General features: G+C 39.8%; 1 protein-coding gene across 1 annotated transcript in view; it reads right to left on the bottom strand.

The window, feature by feature from the left end:
• The window catches only part of LOC5576949 (acyl-CoA synthetase family member 4 homolog), a 388,950-nt gene that overhangs the window by 224,281 nt on the left and 143,369 nt on the right, over nucleotides 1-21,300 (bottom strand). The gene's annotated exons all lie outside the window — the stretch shown is intronic.

Genomic DNA, 21,300 nt, shown 5'->3' with positions numbered 1-21,300 from the left:
GATCCCTGGAGATTGTGGCTTGATCACCGAGAACCAACAAAAGGGCCGGGCAGCGTCTCCAGATGATTTTATCAGTGTCATCTATATTATTACATGTGACGTGAAATGGGACGATGAGGAGGTGCCGAGAAGTTTACAATAGATGTGGGCATTCGATTATGATTGAGGGTTGCTGGGGGGGGAGGGGTTACCGGTGATGACGATGATGACATGTGCGCGCGGCCCCGGCATATTTTGCTGACGACGACGACGACGACGACGACAGAGACGACGATTACGACAATGGCGGGATGGGTGATTTGCGGATGTGATAATTCTCTGAATGATGCGCGCGGATTTTTATAACGGTGATCGTAATTGATCTTACAATGTAGACCACGGTTCATGGTTCAACCGAGAGATGGACGTGGTTCATGATGAGTTTGAAGTAATTTGGTGAAGAGTTGTATAGTGGGTTAAACAATAAATTCGAAAGAAGTTCTCATTTGGTGTTTAAATGTTAAAGGCATAATCTTAATACTAATAACTTAACGAGACTTTCAATAGAATCGATTGTTGTCGATGATTTCAAATTCTACAAGTTTTAAATTACCTTGTATATTCAATTTATGTGTTCTAAGTTTTGTTAGATTCCGTAGAATTTTCCAAAAGATATATGAATGATGTAAATTTTCCGAGCTTCCATCAACAAGAAGATTGGAGTAGCGCATGGAATAGAGTACCTGCTGACTACTCGAAAGCAATCTTGTCTTTTAGGACCTGTTTGACTTATATAGTTACAGAATTTTAGTTCAGGGTGATTTTTTTTCCAGATGGTTTCCTGTTGGGATACAATGAATCCGTAGCCGAGAGCTATGTAAGAAGATTAGGTATAAAGTGAGGTCTTGAAATTTGATCAAGTTTGGAGTGATTATCGGATATAACGAAAAGTGGAATTGAACAACAAAACCTCAATTTTCATGAATTTCATTTACACTTAGGCACAACACTTTAAGTTATGAGCGTATTGGAAAATAGGACGCGAGTAACCTCACCGGGTAGCATCCTGGTCTTTGGCCTGGTGTAGCGATGGCCGGAACTCTATTTGCCCAATTTTGGGCTTAACCACGGTTCTGTGGTATAACCATGGATTCTGTAGGAGACTCCAATTACACGGGTAAAAATGTGTTCCTGAAACCACGAAAACTATTCATGAAATCATGAATACCCGTATTCATGGCACTCTTTACCATATACAATCGGACCATGAATATGAATATTCATGATTCCAGGAATAGATTTTTTTTTTCGTTTACCTGCGTCCCATAAACCACACTCACTTCTACCTTTCTCTGGTGGAGTTATTTGGGAAAATGGCCGATCTTACTCTTTCAGTTATTGAGAATCTTTGCTACCAATCGGCTTTTGCACACGCCATCTGTTGTCAATGATGGTCATTGGCGTAGCTAGGATTTTTTTCTGGAGGGGACCGAGTGGGGGGGGCCTTGCAAATTCTTGTTTTTCAGAATTAATGTCGATCACAATAATCACAATTTTCACAAATTTCGTAGTTTTCATAGATTTCTATTGATTTTTTATGTGTTTTGTCTCGCTGCATCGCTGCACATAACTGGTATTTGTAAATATAAATTCCTGGGATTCCCACGGAAACTCATTTCCGAAATCAATAGTTATTATACGACATTTTTTTCCTGAAGTTTCTGGATTTTCGACGTACGTGCGATTGACAACGATTGCACATCTGCTAGTGAAATTTACACAGCACATTGATCAAATTACATCCCAAATATCAATAGAAAATGCCCAACGAAAACAAAGTTACAGCCATTTGAAAGTGGTGTAATTTGATTCCGTATACCCTTTAGAGCGTTTTGCATTGGCATTTCAGTTTGGAACAAGTTAAAATACAGGAGAAAAAATGGTCAGAAAACTGTCTGCAAACTACCTTAGAAAACTGATCTAGATATACATAGAGAGTTTAGGGTTGCTTGGAGATTTCAATATCATTTCTTTGTGATGTAATGAGATAAATTTATTTCAAGAAACAGAACACTTTGCAAACTGAGCAAAATTTGTTTAGAAAACCTAAACCAATCCTACTAGTAAACTATCAGAAAAAAGAGCGGAAACAATCTTAGACAACTGATCTAGATTTGCTTATATAATTGATAAGAATTTCTTAGAATACTAAGCAACACTACCTTCCAGGCGAATTTCAAGAATCTGAGTACTAATATGATCAGCATACGAGAAAAAATGCCCATAACCAAGGATGGAAAAAATCGTCTCTAGCGACAAACAACACGGTATGTGAACGGTCTAAGAGGGCCGGCGCTCTTAAAGCAGCATGATTTGAACACCTCACCACGCGCGCATTGTACCGACATATGGAGCATCCGATGCACTGTTTGTCGCGGGACAAAGAGTTTATCGGATGTTATTACAAGTAGCGATCAACTTGAATCATGGCGTATTCGCGCTATTATTTTTCGCTAAAACCATGCCCGAATGATTGTAGACTCTCTAACAACATATCCGTAGGGAAATCAACAGATAAAAATGGAACAATCCTCAGAATGATAAAACAACGACTCGCGAACATTTAATCGCTAGTACACATGCAGAACGATGCATTAATCGCGGAGCATAGTTTGTTGTGATATCTTAACGACAAAAGGTTAATCGTTGTTGCTATGATCGCACGATAAAGAACAACCGCGATGCATCGTGGATTTTGTCATGATCATTAGATTTCCATCCTTGCCCATAACCCTACTTTATGGGTAAACCTTTTGTTCATTTGTTCAGAAAACCGAAATAACTTCGTTCCAAAAACATAGCAACATTTATCTAGAAGACTGCTAGTTTTGCTTCACAAACAGAGCAAGATTTGTACAAAAAAGTAAACCAAATCTATGAACTGAAATATTGAGGAAGCTAAGCATTTATTTATCGAAATATATTATTATCTATAAAATTGCAAAGATTTGAGTATAATACTAAGCAAATTGTTTTTCAAAATGAAACAATGAGATACATTTATTTTAAGAACATTTCTATTCTGTGAGTGAACACAAAAAATAGCTAAAAATACCAGCTAAGAATAATAAAAAATAATACAAAATCTTGCGAAACGAAATTTTGAGCGAATTTAGATTTGTTCAGCATAAAGCAAAAATCTTCTCAAAAACTGAGCAATACTGGCTCACAAAAATATGATTGTTATACCAGATTTATTAGAAAAACATATATATATATATATATATATATATATATATATATATATATATATATATATATAAAAAATATAAAATGTTTAAAAAAATTGAGGCTCACAAAAATAAAAACTGTGCAATATATTCCCATAATATCATATTTAATGTATTCATAAACTCATGCAAGTTTCGTTAAAAAACTGAACAAAGTTTTCTAATAAAATCGAACCAATTTTGATCGGAAAAGTCTTCATGATTGAATCGAAGGTCTGAATAATTTTAACTCAGAAAATTGACCAAAATTTGCTTAGAAGACTGTTTAACTGACCAAGAAGAACTGAAATTATTGAAGATTTATCAAAAAAAAAATAGCATGCTCGAAAAAATACACGGAAATGAGTATGATTCACACAAAATCGGATTGCGGATCAAAACAACTTATTTTTGTAATTTTAACAAAGCTAAAAAAATACTCATGTGGTGGGTTCTTTGACCTTTTCTTAAATGTTATGGCGGTTGTAGGACATTTCCCATAAAGGATATTCCCCAAAACCATTCCTCAGAATATGACATTCCCCAGAATCAATTTTATGCACTTTTAAAGAGCGGAACAAATAGATTTAGTTTTTTTGTCGGTAAAGAAATGTATCCACCGAATTGATTCGAATACCCAGAAGCTTGCTTCGAATCCGGACACCGACGTCTATTCACCCAAAATATATTTCGTCGAAATCATATAATATGGATCTCAAGCGAATAAGATCGGAATTGAGTCCTTGAGAGAATTGAGAGAAATCCGTTTTCGCAAAAGACATTTCCCCGAATTATCCGTTTCTTCGAAAAGTGATGCAGTTCAATCAGCTTAAGAAGGGTGCATATCAAATAACCGGTTCGTCGTTCAACACCTTAAAACCCAAAAATTATGATGCTTTTATAGCATATTTTCCCTTCTTTTCAACATTGGCTGTTCTTCCTAGGTTGATTATCTTGGTGATTATGTAGAATAATGAAACACAGTAACACTATAAAATTTCCCTTGTTTTTGATTCCTTCTACAGAAAAACTTAATTGCTACAAAATTTCGTAGGCTGAATGCACTAGGGTTGCCCATATTGGTCAGACTACATTAAACTACTGTGCAAATTTAAGCAGAATCCATCAACTCTAAGAAGGGACTTAAATTTTGTAAGAAGAAAATCGTCGAACAATATAAAATTCATCCAAACGATTCTAATTACGTTGCCGACTATATGTGGCACTTCATTCGATGAATTTCTTGAACTATTGATTTGAAGATTCTCCAATAAATAAATGAATAAGAAAAGGACTGCAACAAATTGGAAGTCCTGTCGTTAAAAAATCAAGACAAAAATAGGCAACTAGGGTTGTCATGTCTATTGCGACCTCACCAGCCGACGGTGTTTTTGAAAAAACCTGTAGCTGGTAGGCACAACAGTCAATTTGGACAAATTGAGATGTCAAATTGTGAAAAATAATGGAATCGTTCTGGTGGGTTCGATCTCACGACTCCCAATACGCTAGATTCAGCGCCTTAACCAACTACACCACAGAACTAAAATTTGGGTTTCCCTGGATTTTCTAGTTAAATGTGTTCACTTTTCACTTTTTACCATTTACCTAGGTTTTAACTGCCCAAAAATCTTTTGTTTTCTGGGGTATGTCCCATTCTGGGGAATGTCCCATTCTGGGGAATGGATTTCTGAGAAATGTACAATCGTTATGGTATAAAGAGATGATTAACAATACCGATCAACCGTGTGTGTCATAAAATGTAAGAAAATGAAGACGAAAGACTTTTCAGCATGTGTAAAAATAACATAAATTTTGTGTTGGTTAGGCTAGCTCAGAAAACTGAACAAAAGCATAAGTATTGATTGAAAACTAAGCTATGCTAAATCAGAAAACATTAACAGCTTTTCCAATCAAACCGAGCATTATTTAATTAGAAATTCAGATAAATCTGCATAAATTTCTCCAACAAATTTGCTAGAAGAAATACATCAATTTGCTACAATAATCCATAATGCATACTAAGAATCCTACGTAGCAGAAGGGTTAAATAACAATATTTCTCGAAGAACTTGTGGCTGAAACAACCATCATGAATCAAAACTTCTCTCACCCACTCTAAGCACATTTCGTTCAAAATTCGAAAACTTTCACCAAGTGGAGCAGAACCCACTTTACATGTTAGTGCGGCAGGTTTGCAAGAGAACGTTAAAACAGACCTAGGGTTTATTGCAAAAACTTTTACGCGTATAGTGAGAAACGTTGATAACTTTCGAAATCCTCATTGATAACTCTGTTGAAACCACTGTAGATATCCAACGAACAAAAAAAAAACTGAAGCTAAATAAGCTAAAAAAAAGCTAAATAAGCCTCTAGTAACAACTTTTTGGGGCCCAGATTGCCGTAGATATAAACGCGCAGCTAGACAGCAAGACCAAGCTGAAGGTCGTGGTTTCGAATCCCGCCGGTTGAGGATCTTTTCGAAAAAGGAAATTTTCTCGATTCCCAGGGCAGGAAGTATCTTCAAACCTGCCCCTCCCTTCTCGTGGTCATTTGTCCTTGATTACTTCCTGGAAATCACTTGGAAATTACTTGGAAGCCAATGGGAACTTTTTAAAAGACCTTTGGAATCCTTGGTAAGGCCTTAGCAATCTATTGCAGTTCCATGGTGTTACATTGTTTTTCACTTTGATTGCTTTTATACAGCATACATGTAATCGTACCTGATCCGTATGTAAAATCAAGATTTGTATGATTTTATTCATAAGATTGAATCTCGTTTGAATCAGTCCAAATCGTAATCCTGGCATTGAACCTTTCTTTGTTGTTGCACTCCAACTCCAATATCCAAACCAAGAAGCTCCAAATTATCTACTTCATAATCACCCAACAAATGCTTCGCTATCTAATGGGATTGTCGTTCAATAAAACAGCACACCATTACCCATCCATCAGTAGTGCTGGTAGTGCGCTACCCTAACGATTTTCCATCAGATTAGCTCACAGATCGTGCACACCTAAACAAGCCACCCCATCAACTGCCGAGGGTATGAATGCGAAAGTAATTTCCATCGAAAGCATCCGCAGCTCAGCTCTGCGACCGTCCAAGCAACCGATCGCCCAACAAATGATCTAATCTCGGCATCAGCAAAAGGGACCTTTATCAGGTGGATGAACCCAATTTGTAGGTGCCACATTCCACGCGCGGCAAATGAAGATGCATGCAGATAGCGGCAGCGGCACCTCGAGACGAGTACCTAGAGAAGCAAATCGGATTGTCAATTTGGTGCCTCTAGGGGCTCGATCGGCTCAGGGAACTGGAATGATAAATCTGGCGCATAACTTCGCCGGCTGGCGCTTTTCCCTCGGTTGGTGGCGTATTTATGGATGCGATAGAGGGACACAGGGTGCGTCCATGGAAATTTAAGTTTTTTTTTGGGAAAGTAGTGTGAAGAAGAAGTCGACAAATACGTGACAATCAATTTAAAAGAGGGGTACCTATATCCAGCTCAAATTTAAAATCGTGTAAATGCTCTCTTTTATGAATTGAATGAAACTTTACACATCTATACAACATGACATTTCCCATTAAAATTTTCCTAAATTTCCCAGTTTACGTTCTAAAAAGGGCCCATAAAAGAAGACAATTTTTAAAACTGTAACTCAAAACGGTGAATTTGATTAAAATAGTCGTATCGAGTACATACCCAAATTAAAACACTCAACATTTTACTGTCCCATCATGTACCCAACGAAGCCCTGCTGGGTGTGCAAGAGTCTGCTGGCTGGCAGCAGCAACGCAACACGCGTAATCTCCCGGTTGTGATTTGCATTTTAAGAATGCAACCATCATTGGGCACCGCTTCTCTCGGCCAGAACACTCTGCAGGTGATTTATCTTTTTCGCCATTTTCTGCCCATACACAATAACACTCATGATTGCGTTGTGCGCCAGCCTGTCGGGTGCGTAAACCTATTTGAAAACCATGCACGTGAGGTGATAGACTTTTCAAACATTAATAGATTCCCCGCGGGCTGTGCGATAACACCTCTAGAACTCATTACCAGTCACGTCGTCGTCGAGCAGAGTGAAGTCCCAGGGCTCCACAGGGCCGATCGTGCGAATCGCCGGGATTCCAGGGAATCTCGTTGATTAATATGCATTGCAAATCGGCAATGTGATGACGGTTTGCCAAGGGCAAGGTTGCACATTCCCAGAGATCTTCTCCGAGAGATTGCGGACGAGATATGTGTTCCGTTCTTCCTCGTTCGAAGGTCAAACTGTTGGAAGATTTGAAGAACTTCTAGTCCCCATTAGATCTTCAAAGGAGATGGACGCCCTATAAAATTCCGAAGCCCTGACACGTGATGGCCCGAACGGAATGATTTCCTACATACCATCCACCGAACCGTGTTCGTCCAAGTTCAGCATGTGGTGCACGTCCCATCAGTGGCATCGTTTCCAGTAAATCAAGAAGCTACAAGGAGCTAATTTTTATTACCCTACCGCACAACCGTTGCTCCCAGAGATTTGCTTGCACTGATTGTCGACCGGAGTTGTTCGTTGCTACACTTAATAGCTCCTGCTTCTACTTCCCTCCGAGTTGTGTCAGTTGGGACCTCAGAAGAAGGTGGTTGATCCAATTCGATAAGGCTACACCTCGTCACGACCATCCGACCAACCAACCGAGGGATTCTGTGTCATGTAGGGATGCTTCCGAGACGTAGAAGACGACGACGACAACCGGTACGGATCACGGAAACACGCGCCAAGCAATGCAATGGCAGGCAAGGGTCAGGGCAGGCGGCAGGTGAGAACAGATCTATACACGCCCCCCTTTTTTTTACTTCTGCTGACGAGCCGAGTCCAATGTCGAGAATGGGGAGAAACATGTGGACTGCATACCTACCGTTGACATATGAACGATCTTCTTCTAGGTAGGAGGGAGGGTATGAGTCTCCTCTTTCTGGTACTAAAAGATGTACCGATCATATCATTGCGTTTCTTCAGCTTTTCGTGAGGTTAAAAGAGACATGTTAGGTCGTGGGTTGATGCAGAGTGCGATTACTGAGCGCAGTTTGGATGATGAAAAGAGACGAAGTAATTTGCAGTTTTCACTTGGAATGTTGAAAATGAGATTTGTAGATACTTGAATTAACTAAGAATGAAAACAATACATTTTCTACAAAGTGAATAAATCTGAGCAGTCCTCAATAACGAGACTATATTTCAGAATCAGCTATGCCTTCGAGAAGAAAGCCTTCGGACTGATTTGCCACTCTCAAAATTCTCGGCTTTCTGGATTGTCGGGTACTTGGCTCTTCCTGCTTCCAGAGCCTACATACATCGATTGCGTACGTATTGAACGTTGACTTGTTGGCTGTGACACAATACCAACCGATCGGATCGGAGTTGATGCTGTGATCGGATCTCTCGAAACGTTATCGGCCAGCCAATCGATCGCACGTCTGGATGAATGATGTGCTTCTTCCTCGCTCACTCCAATGATCAACGGATTCGTTGGGACGTTGGGAACTGTTTCAGGGGGGCGGGCACATTGACCTCGGTGCCAACCGAAATCGGCGGGAAGACATCGTCGACGTTCTCAACACCTCTGGCCGCTTCATCGACATCCTAGATCCATTCCTCAACCTCACTATTTCGGCTCAATCGACTGCGACGACTTCTTTGACTGCTAGCTTCTCCATCGTCCGCCTCAGCGATCAACCGTGCATATTTCTCGTCGAGATACCTCTTATCTAGCGCAGCTTTCGCTGCCAGGCCCTTTTCTTGACGAATCCGGTCCTGCTCCTGCTGTTCAAAGATCAGTCTCTCCTGAGCTTTTTTCTCCTCAACAAGTCGCATGAGTTGCAACTGAACCCGTCTCGAACGAGATGTGCTGCTAGTTCTTCCCGAAATCGAGGCTTCGCTGATAGTCACCACCAAAACGCAATCTTTGCATGTCCACTTTCCGTTGAGACTCTCAGTTACTCTTGCGCACGTACGATGGTACCAACGACGACATCGATCGCATCTACCATAAACGAATTCAAACAAATGTAAATCAAGAGTTTTTGCATAGTAATAATTGATAATTTAGGCTCTGACAACATTTTCATCACCACATGATTTTACAATTCTGTCATTTTCTGTCATTCGTGCCACTCACACAACAGAAGTCATCAGATGTCAAGCTGACCCCTCAGGCCGGCAGCATCCCTATGGGGCTTTTTGCTGAAGCATCAACGGTCGTAACGCCTCTCGCACCAAAGCACGATTTCCGGCAATGATACGTCTTCGAATTTCACTGCTGCAGTTGTTATCCGACGTTGCCGATGATCCGAGGTAGACAAATTCATCTATCACCTCGAACGCATCTCCGTCGATCATCACACGCTCTATCGCGCTCGGTTCCTTCAGTCAGAAGATGTTTCGCCTTCGACGTATTTATATTCAATCTAACTCTTTCTGCTTCACAATGCAGTCTCGTATATTGCTCACCTAGACAGTTATTCCGACAATACCCACGTCGTCTACAAAACAGATAAATGGCTGGATTTGTTGAAAATCGTGCCCCGCATGTTGAAGCCCGCCCGTTTCACTACACTTTCTAGCGCAATATTGAACAGTAGCCAGGAAAGACCATAGCTTTGTCGAAGTCCTTGACGTGTTTCAAACGAATCCGATTACGCACCTGATATCTTCAAACAGCACTGTACAATCGTTGCTCTGATCAGTTTAGTCAGTTTTCCTGGAAATTCCGCCTCTGCGCCATCCAAGTGTTCATCGTGGGCTGCTTCCATCGGCTCAAGACACAAAGCCTTTGCGGGATGCATTGCGTTTCTTGAGAATGATACAGATCATCTCTTCGCATACCAACTCTTCCAAGCGACGCTTTTTATCCCGGAATAGATGGGTTTGCTGTCTTCGCTTCTGTTTGTATCGTTCCACGTTTTGACGGGTGCCTTGCTGCAGCATTATCGCCCGCGCTGCATTCTTCTCGTCCAAAACCGTCTGACACTCCTCGTCGAACCAACCGTTCCGTCCATTTTCTTCCACAAACCAAATGGCACCTTCCGCTGCGTTGTTAATGGCTGCTTTGGGACTACTCCAGCAATCCTCAAGAAGGGCTTCGGTGAGCTCTCCCTCTTCCGGCAACGCTGCTTCAAGGCTTTGCGAGTAATCAGTTGCGACTTCGGGTAGCTTGAATCGATCCAGATTGTACCGTGGCGGGCGTCGGTACCGAATGTTGTTCACAACGGAGAGTCGTTGGTGCACTTTAACCGTCACTAGGTAGTGTTCCGAATCGATGTTTGCGCCGCGATAGGTTCTGACGTCGATATTGTCCGAGAAGTGCCATCATCAATCAAAACATGGTCGATTTGCGATTCAGTCTGTTGGGATGATCTCCAATCAGCGAAATCAATCAGTCTAAGGCCGTTTTTAAATAATTTTAAGCCGACACTCTTAGTTTGTTGAAAAATCATATTTACGTCCCACCGTTGTAACGATTAAATGTGCAGTCATACATATTTTACAGATTTGAAATAAAAGCATGAAACGAGCTCCACAATTTAGTACATGAAGGATACCGCTTGAGTTAGGTAGACATAACATTCACAAAAAGTTCATTTTGGAGCGTTCGCAAGAAAATGCCACAGCAACTATTCTAGTACTTCCTCTGTTTGTTTTTTTTTTCCTGTAAAGCTGCTGTCATTTGCTGAGTTTCCAATAATAATTGACATTATTCCAACAAATTATCAAAAAAAAAATCCTTCAAGACTTACTACAGCGAATTCTGTGCGTATCTTTCCTTTGGAAATTCTGAAAAAAAAACTTTGATAGTTCGATCAAAAAATTGCTAGAAGTTTTTTAAGAACTCCTTGATGAGGAAGATGAGCTTTGTGTCAAACTTTCAAAGGAAGTGACGGAGTAATTCCTGGAGTTATCCTTGGAAATGTCTTTATTGAAATCTTGAGGCGATATTAGACGATGGTTCTGAAGAAAATCCTCCACATTCATGGAAAAATATCAGAAATTGTTACAAGAATCTCTAGAAACAAAAAATCCAATGTTGGGCACAGGAAGAATATCTAGAGTAATTTATGGAAGTCTCCTTATAGGAATACCTGGATAAAATTTGGAAGAAATGTTGAATCAAAATGTATACGTGGTATAAATTATTGGTAGCCTTTTCGCGACAGATTTTTTTAATGCGCCTTTAAGCCAGTCAGACAGTGGCCGTACTCCATACAAAATCTGGCCAAAAGTAAAATTCTTACTTAACATGATTTTTCAAGGCAATTTTATAGAAATGGGCGCTGAAACGAAAAATATAAACTTAGGTACATTTGACTGAACTGGTTTTTAATTATTTTTTAATTAGTAGAACTGCATCCACATCTAAATTTATTATAATGTAATTATTTGACTAACAATTTGAAGTTGAATATCGAAGGCAAACTTTTGATGGTTTCTGAAACTATTTGAGTGCTGATGATGATCCAAGGCAATTTTTATAACAAGCATCTCATGGTTTGTTTCGCTGTGTATCAAACACATAAATTTTTATATTTTGACGCAGAAAAGCGCAAGTGAAACCTTAGTACATCGAATACAATGAAGAAGCTCTTTGTCCTTAGCTTATTGCCAATCAAGTGATACAAAAACAGCAATTTCAATAGAAAAAAACATTTACGAAATTTGAAACGTTCAAAAGGGTCAATTTCAGCTGACATCTCATGGTGAGAAAAATCGAAATTTGCTCCGATCGATCTGAAATTATGGAGAATTGTTATTCAATATAAAAGAAATCAAGGAAAAAATATCCATGTATGAATTTGCAAAATTCTTGTTTTTACTTTGACCAGCTTTGAATTACTCTGGGTCCTAATAGAAGCTAAAGTGGACTTAAGTATTCCGTAGTACCTTCCAAATTGATATCTGAGCTGTTCCAGATAGTGTGGCATCACTGGCTTTGTGAAATGCACTTTATGGCAGCTCATTTGAAATCAACCATTGGGGATGGTTCATCATGTGTTAGATGAGCTAAGCAACGGACGTATTTCTTGTAGAGGTCTTTAATAGAAACGACAATTGTACAACTCAATAGTATCACCATATTTTTTTTTATCAACTGGCTTACATACACGAGACATAAGGCGGCATCCATTTATTACGTAACGCTAAAATTGGAAATTTTCGACCCCCCCCCCTCGTTAACGCTTTTTGTATGGAAATTTTACAATTTTTGTATGAGTCGTAACGCTTGAGCCTACCCCCCCCCCCCTTCGAGCGTTACGTAATTTGTGGATGCCGCCTAACACGTGAATTTTATAATTTTATTGTTTGCCGAAAGTAGCAAAAGCTGGGTCTACAAAATTATCATAATAGAAGTTCCCTTTACGAAAGGAAGGATCTTGAACTAGGGCTTCTTGAGATGTATTATGTTCAATGAATCTGCAAAATTTGATCATTGCTGTTCTTTTATGCTGTAGATCGATTTGAAATATCCTCCGTATCCCACTACCTAAACTAAGCCAGATGAAGCTTTTGGCATTCACAATTCAAAATAGAACAGCAGTGAGAGAATCAGATCGCCATCAGTTGATAGACGTCAAAAGCGAGTATGCACAGAATATGCTGCTCGAAACGAGTGATGAAAAATTATGTAGGTGACAATCCGAATAAACGAGCAACATACCCGAGTGAAGCGAAGTTCTGACAATCAAAACTTGATTGACATAAGAGAAAAATGACCTAAGGTACTATAAAAAATTTGTTCCTTAAACTTTTGAATCATAGCAAAGTTTTATGTTTATAGATCTAATGAATGGCTCACAGCTATTGGTCAGATCTTACAAAAGCTAAGTATAATATGCCAATATTATTGCAGGAGTAAAATTTAGATATAATTTCAAAATCTTTTATCTCTTATATCGATCTCGTTAAATTCTGCAATATATTACTAAGCTTTTGCCCTTGCTCGGGTATCTGTAAACCTTATATTTAGCCTCATGTTTAAGACTGGAGAAGGACACCAGTATTATAGCTTCGTTCAATGCAATAGGGTAGAATACTTCAAAGGGCGTTCTGATTATACATAAAATCTATTTACAACAAGGTTTTATTGGACCTTTCTTGCCATACACTCTTGGTTATGGTGAGCATACTTAGTTACGAACTGCAAGCATTAAGAACACAAGACATGACAAGACATCTAGTCCTTTATAAAAACGTCTTCAGCGACTTAGAGGGTGCCCACTTTTAGCAATAAACTGCGCAGGTTATGCAAACTTCACAATGCACAGAATTGCATAGATCATTCGGAATCAGCAATTCCTACTTTCCACATGCAGACCATAGCCATAAATTGATCCATCAGTCAGTCAATCCACCTCACACTGCGCGATCCGGGATCCGGGAACATGCTCCCACCAGGCAGATTACCATCGGCTTCTGGGCTTAAGTCGATCGCAATTGGTGCGCGCCTTAATCGCAATGAAGATAGCCATTAAAAATCAATTTATGTCATTTAACGAGCTACCGGCAGTCTTCAGCTCAATGGGAAGGGCAATAATCCACTGTGATCTCATTATAAGTACCATTCGCCATCGAACGAAATGAGGCCACCGGGCTTGGTTTCGCATCATTTGTCGAAGGAGCAGCAGCGGTCGGGAACGATCGATTTATATCTCCCAAGTCCTGGATGATATTAAACCATTCCGTTTCCCGATGGTAATCATTAAATCGCCACGATTGTCGCTGCCACCCAAACTGCGCACCCGATTAATATTGCCCTCCGATGGAGAGACCTGCCACGAAGCGCAGTCCCACAAGTATCAAAGGATCCCGGCAGAAAGCGCTAACTTCGGTTGTCCACCGGGAGCCATCCGTGGTTAATGATTATGACACGCGTATGTCTACCGCTTCATTGGCTTTATGGCCCTCCATCCAGAGTCGGTCGTCCATTTGACAACTTTATAGGAAGATTTATCGGTTCCCATCGTCCCACGGATGATGACGATGATTCTCCCGAGCTGCAGCTGCGAAAGGTATGGACAGAAAGTTCCATTCCATCACCTGGACTGCTCTGTGATGGGTGGCAGTCTTCGTCGTCGTCGATGTCGTTGATGACTACTGGCTACAACTTGATTTGGGTCCCGATCGACCCTGGGACATGCATCGCCGACACACATTTCTGTTTATTTATTCACGGGACAAAAATAGACGGGTGACGGGCCGATGACAACAGGTTGTCGGCTTCCACATTTTTTGTTTTATGAGGAGGAATCGAAAAGTAGTCGCAAACTTTCAAAACAGTCTCAAAAATAATGGGTTGAACATACAAACAATTTTTTCATCAGAAATGCTTTACAATGTATTTAAAAATGATGATGCGGTGATATTGTTTCAATAAAGTGGCATTTTGCATGACAATTTTGCAAATTACTAACAGATGTCGATGAAAATCTTGCACACCTCTGAAAAAATTGATAGGTTGATAAATGTGTAAAATTTTTAGAAAAACTGATTTTTGTGTATGCTAATGTATTCTGTGCCACAACTCTCATGACATAGTGTAACAAATATTTTGAAAAGTTCATTAACAAGCTTTTGAGAGCAAATACAAAAATCGAAAAAAGTCGATTTTTAAGGACCTCGTTTTTTGATTTTCTCTTTCTACACGTTAATGGTAATATCGAACGATTGTAATGAATAAAAAAATGTTTTTTGATTGGAAAAGTTTCTTTGCATATTTATGAAGTAATCTAAGCAAAAAATGTTATTCTATATAATTGCCGCTGTATATGACAGAGCTTCAAAAGTTGATTAAACAAAAGTGACTTTCTAAAACAGACCTTATTCCAATAATTGAGCTTTTTTAGATCAATAATTTATTTTTTTGAATTTCTTTTTACGTGCTGTGTGAAGTAAACATATTTTCCGATAGAATAAGCTTTTCATCCTATTTTGTTTGATATACATTTTGTTCAGTACAAATCATCGAATCTTCAGAAGACACTTCAAAACTGTTATTTTGTGCAAGATTTTATTTCCCATGCTTTATAAACCTTGTTGTATTTATATTAAGACTGCATATTATTCAATATTTTTTAAACTGCTTCAATATTTGATGACATGATGAAGATTTACGTGAAAAAAGCTTTTAAAAAGATGAACTATGCTCTGAGATATACCGTTTTGAATGTTTGCGACTACTTTTCGATACACTCCTTAATATAAATTGGTTGCAGCTCCGTGAAGATTGTCAGGAGCCTTATAACTGATATTCTGCAAGCTAAGGGGCGATCCATTAATAACGTAAGACAATTTTCGGGGTTTTTCAACCATACCCCCCTTCCCCCCATTGTAAGATTTTTTGTATGAAAATAAAAAATAAATTGTAAGGCGCGTAAGAAATCTCAAACCCCCCTCCCCCCATAAACCCTTACATAATTAATGGACCGCCACTAATGAAGTGATGAGTAACCTCGTCAAAGTATCGGCAATTTTTAAACAGTTAAATGCGTTTTTAGTGCTAGTTGTTGCTTATCAGAAGGAATATTTATGGGTACTTGCTTCTCCCTATCCACGGAAATATCATCCTCGAGCCGGCTATGCAACTCTCAGATTATCTTCAACAAAGTACTTCTTCATTATTTTGTGTATATCCTCATGTTTCGATTTCATTGGTGTGGCCGTCCTATTTTTTTCCTCCGAAAACTTTATACCCCAGGTTTCATGAAGACGCATCATCAGTGAAATTCAAACCATTTATGGGTTCCAGAAGTAGGGTAGGTGTACCAGTTATGGACCTAATGGTTCCCTATTTCGTCATACGTGATAATTTGATGATTTTCAAAAATTTAAATCATCCTGTGTGTCTTAGTAGTTTGATATCAAATGAATCTTCATGTTAAAACATTCAAACATATTCAAAATATGCAAGTTTTCGAGAAAACACATATGGCCAAATAGGGAACAACTATAACCATAACTGGTACACTTTCCCAAGTAGTCGAAATAGATCTGACTACTACTTCTGGAACCCATAATAGGCTTAACTTTCACTGATGATGCGTCTTCGTATACAAGATTACCGTTGTCTTCAATTGGATCCGTAGTAAACTAAGCCACCTCAGATCCACCTAATAGTATCCATTTGGCATTCGACGCCATTTAGAACCAGTCCAACTTTTGACCCTTCAGCCAAATCTGACACCGTTTCAAATATTTTGCCAACAATATTCATATCATACACGAAAAAAACAAATGGAGTGGATCTTGTAAAAAACCACGCTTCGCTTTTTAAATCCAACCTACTATGTTACTCCTTGTATTGCAATACTAAACAGCAGGCACGAAGGTCCTCCATCCTATCCAATCGAAACCCGGTGCAGGATTTGAACAATCTTCGGTGTTTGCCAACAATTTTAACGCAATTTGGAAACCGTCCATCGTTGCTTTTCAAAGTCGGGTGAGCTTCTCAGAAAACCTGTTCCCGTGCAAGATTTTCTACTTATGCGATCGATGTTTCGATCGATGCTGTGACCTAATTTTCGACGTTTCTGAAGAATTTATAGTATAGTTTTTTTTTAAATTTCACTCGCAGATGATCTATTGGTCTTGGACAACGGAAGACCTACCTTTCGTTTAACCAGTATACCACCATCCTTATTCTTACATATATTGAATCCTCTCCGGAATGCGTTGAGCTTCCGGTAGATTTGAGAAGCTTTCGGTCTTTATCCGATTGATTTTCATATCTCAGCAAACTTGGGAGTACAACAAGACAATTTTCTGGCAAACTGAGATCATTGCAGCGGTAGTACTTCTTCGAAAAGAAGCAAATTTAGTGCAGCCATCAAACATGCTACAACTCGATCTTTCTTCATGACCTTTAGCTTTCTTCATCGAGAACAGAAATAATGGATTTTGCTTGCCTTCAAACTGTAGATTACGAGTAATTTTTGGTTCAGCAATGTGAATTTCGACCAGTTAGACGGGTTTGGTAGTTTTATGGCTACCGCTTCTACTTCATACGCAGAAGGACATGGGTTCAATTCCAGACCCGTCCCTTGCCTCGTACTTTGTAGTTGTATCTTTCACTTGCTCCTACCTTTCGCTCACATGTGAACTATTCGTTCATGACATTCGCTAAAACCAGAGACAGACAAGAAACCTGGCTTGCTTATGTAGCTCTCTGTTGAGCCTGGAAACATTTCTCGCATAACTTTTCTAAACGACCTATGAACAATGTTTACTTTTTTTCAGCAATATCTAATTCACATGCTAAGCTATATCTGCCGTTGCAGCTTTTGTACGAATCACTAGCCAAGGATACTGTATCTCGATCTACAGTGAAAAATTGTCCAGAAGCTTCAGTATTGAACTGTCATAATAGAAAAAAGAGATAGAGAGAGAATGGGCGGTACGAATAAAGTAAAGTTGAGTTTACTACATTATCGGTAGTGAATGACAAAAATGCCAAGAAACCCATTTCGAGTAGTAACACAAAACTTGTATCAACTTCAGCTCTCATCTTTTTTTGCGTGATGAGATGACCGAGAGGTATCGGCGCAGCTCTCACTCGCTAGACCAGGGTTCAAATCCCGGTCAGACTTTTACATGTTTTTGTCAACTTGTCAAACCGATTCCATCGATTGATAGATCTCGATTTTTAGCAGCAGCTGGCTGGTTTTATACGTTCAAATGATGTAAATGTACATTATTTTTGCGACGCCACTGATTTGCAGCTGAAATGACGTGATATTACAATTTATTTTTTGCTGTGTATGAATGAAGGTAGCATTTACTACAAAGCTACTGGTAGTTAGCTTCAGAGGCTGCTATACATGCTTTGAGTTTACGGAATTGAATGGAATTATTTACTTCTGAGCAAAAATCATGAGAAAACAATGTGTTTCGATATTTCGAAAGGTATTTTGAGATTTTCATAGAATTTCTGCGGTTTTGAAAATAATTTGAAGATTCCAATAAGAATACCGATCGTGGGAATTTGTAATTACCATGTGAATTCTGGCATTACGATAATTATGTGGTTTCCAAGGAATTCTGGGATGCCGGTGGGAATTAATTTATAAAGTGATTCTGAATTTTCGTGTGAATTCTGACATCCTGGATTATTAGATTTCCTTTGGAATTCCGGAAACCCTTTAGCAATTTTGGGATCCCGATAGGCATTCTGGATTTGTTATGATAATTCTGAAATTTTGGAAGCCATTCTGGGGGATGGATCTCTTGGAATTCTGTGGCTATCTTTGAGATGGTATTTTTGTAAGAATCTATGAGATTTAAGTGGGATTCCTGAAAATTCTGGTGTGAATCTTTAAAATTCTGATGTCAATCTATGGAATTCTTGTAAAATCCTTTGAGATTCAGTTGATTTCCAGTTCGGTTGGGATTTCAGAGCAAAACTTTAATTTGTGTGATTTCGATAAGAATTCTTATAATTTCGATGAGAACCCTAGTGTTTCGGGGGGATCCTAATTGAATTCTAACGATTACCGTTGGAGTCACTTAAATTTTCATAAAAATCTCAACATTCTCAACTGGATTTTAAAATTCACACCAGATCGAATTACAAGATTGCAACGAATCGGATGAAATACATGATTTTGAAAAACAAAAAACTTAGGAATATGAATTAATTCACTACGCGTCGTAAAGATGGATAAATTATGGGTGAAATTATGAAAAAAATCCATGTGCTTGGCTGGGATTTGAACCCAGGACTCTTGTATGCTAGACGAGCGCTTTACCAACTAAGCTACCGAGCCACTTGGTGACCCCATAACTCAGTTGGTTACAAGTTCAGAATTCAAATTCTCACAGATCACGCAGACCTTTTTCATAACCCACATCCATCCATCTCATGTTTACTAGTCTCAACTCTGAACCATTTCGTCCGAGTTCAATCTTTGGCACATCTGGCTATTCTTTGGACACTAAAGGCACTAACCTAAGCGGATTTCACAACATTGTAGGCCTTCATCAGTAGAACGAATAATCCTTATAGCTGTACCGATAAATGCGCAGCTATTTTGCAAAGACCTTCGGTTGGTTATTTTTTTATTTCCCAGGGCATAGATTATCTTCTTACTGGTCACACAATAAACAAACGCAATAACGATCAATGCGCAACATCAGCTCTCAGTTAATAACTGTAGAAGTGCTTATAGAATATTGACCTAAGATAAAGGTAACATACTGTACATCAAAATCGAAATAGAACGTCGAACCGTATCACCTCACCATCATCTATTTAAATCACCACATCCTATAATATAGGTATATGAGAAAATTACTTCCTCACCGACAGGTGAGTGAATCCGGATTTGATTCATATCGGGAAACGTTTTTACGACCCTGCCGTCAATCCCTTCCCGTTGGCCGTTCCAATCCGTTATGGGCCGAACCCTTCTCGACCCCAAAACAACAGTGCTGCAGCAGCGGTGCTGGTTTTGGTGGGTGATGAATGGGGGATTACATTTTTATGGAGGGTACCGCTTTGTTGGCTCACGTGCATCCAGCAGAATGTAAACATCAAAACGGGATTAATGGTAAAGCTGTCGATGTCGTCGTAAACTCCGAACCGCGCGAGCTTTCAGCGAGATAATTATTCGAACAACGGCGGCCAGGACAGGATTGATGCGATCGCGTTTTATTCGAGCTTTGAGTTCAATCCTCTTGACCTGATGGTGCGATCATGATCGCCGTGGTTCATCGAAACTAACGGACTTTCGTGGGCATGTGGCTGCATTTCTCTTCATTTCCCTTGCACCGAAGAGAGTACACATGTTCAACACTCGGGAAACATTGCACCATCTTGTACCGGATGATCATATGCGCGGTACATGCGGGGAGTGAACCTGGGAATCAAAACAAACCGAGGAAAATTGTTCATCATCATCTTTTCCGCATCTCGCACTCCTCCTGGCATGTGGTGGGCAACCGAGCGATCATTTCCAGCAGCAGGTCTATCCAGATGATCGTGACGTGAGAGTGCTCTATGGAACATTTCCTCGGCCACGATCGCTGGGTTCTTACAGAGAAGAACGAGCACAAAGGCCTGCCTACTTACCAGAATGGGCTTTTTCCTACATCGTCATCGTCAGCGAAGTGCCCTCAACCTTAAAATTACCTCTCGCAGCTGTACCCCTGAATACGCTTTGCGGTGGGGTGCGGCTTCCAGTCCGGAGTTGTCGACATTAATGACTTGCAGGTTTTTTTTGGGTCTGTCTACGGCACATAATAGGGCATTGCACCACCTCTTGCTGGTACAGTGTATACACCCTTCAACACGATCGACACACTTGATCCGTAGTTCCTTCCCTTGGCCGGGTGTGGGAACAAACACAAGAGCCGAGATGGTGATCGCGCGGAAAGAACGAAATGAGGCTTGTTCTAGCTGTTGCGGTAGCTGTTTTCCCCCTCGAGGCAATCATTGATGTAGCTAACGGTGGATCAGGCGCGTTAGAATCCATTCAGAAATAATCCTAGATGGTTCTTTGTAAGGGATGACATGCACGTCTAGGAATTTTAAGTTGTTTTGTGCTATCTAAAAACTATGCATCAGATTACGACACATTCACATCGTTCTGCAGTAGGTCAGCCATAAATTCCGAACATTTCAGACGGAGCCAACCAAAACAGTTATTTCAGCTGTTGAAATATCCGCTGAAGCTCCCTCCAGATGACTGTAGGATGGGATGGGCTAGTGAGAAAGCCATTGATGGACCAGACAAAAATATTTACTACCAGGTAGCGATTAAATCACTCCCGTGTTCGCACTCCGTTCCCATCCGGACGAAATGGAAGGCCCCTGATTACCAGGGCCATAAATCCATAACACTGACCGCGACTGCGACGTGATAGCGATACAGAATTATAAATTTATAGAACAAAGTTCCACCTTCAGCTGAGCTACCGTGAGATTTCTCGAGTAGCACCGATTTTTATAGGTTATGTTTACGTCCGCTCTTGAGAGTTGACCATGCGCCAATGTGCGTCGCTTCCAATGATGGTCATC

This window comes from Aedes aegypti, chromosome 2 (genome assembly GCF_002204515.2).
Source record: "Aedes aegypti strain LVP_AGWG chromosome 2, AaegL5.0 Primary Assembly, whole genome shotgun sequence".
Classification (NCBI taxonomy): Eukaryota; Metazoa; Arthropoda; class Insecta; order Diptera; family Culicidae; genus Aedes; species Aedes aegypti.
The sequence above is the reverse complement of the archived record's forward strand: the minus strand, read 5'-3'. Positions and strand labels throughout refer to the sequence as shown.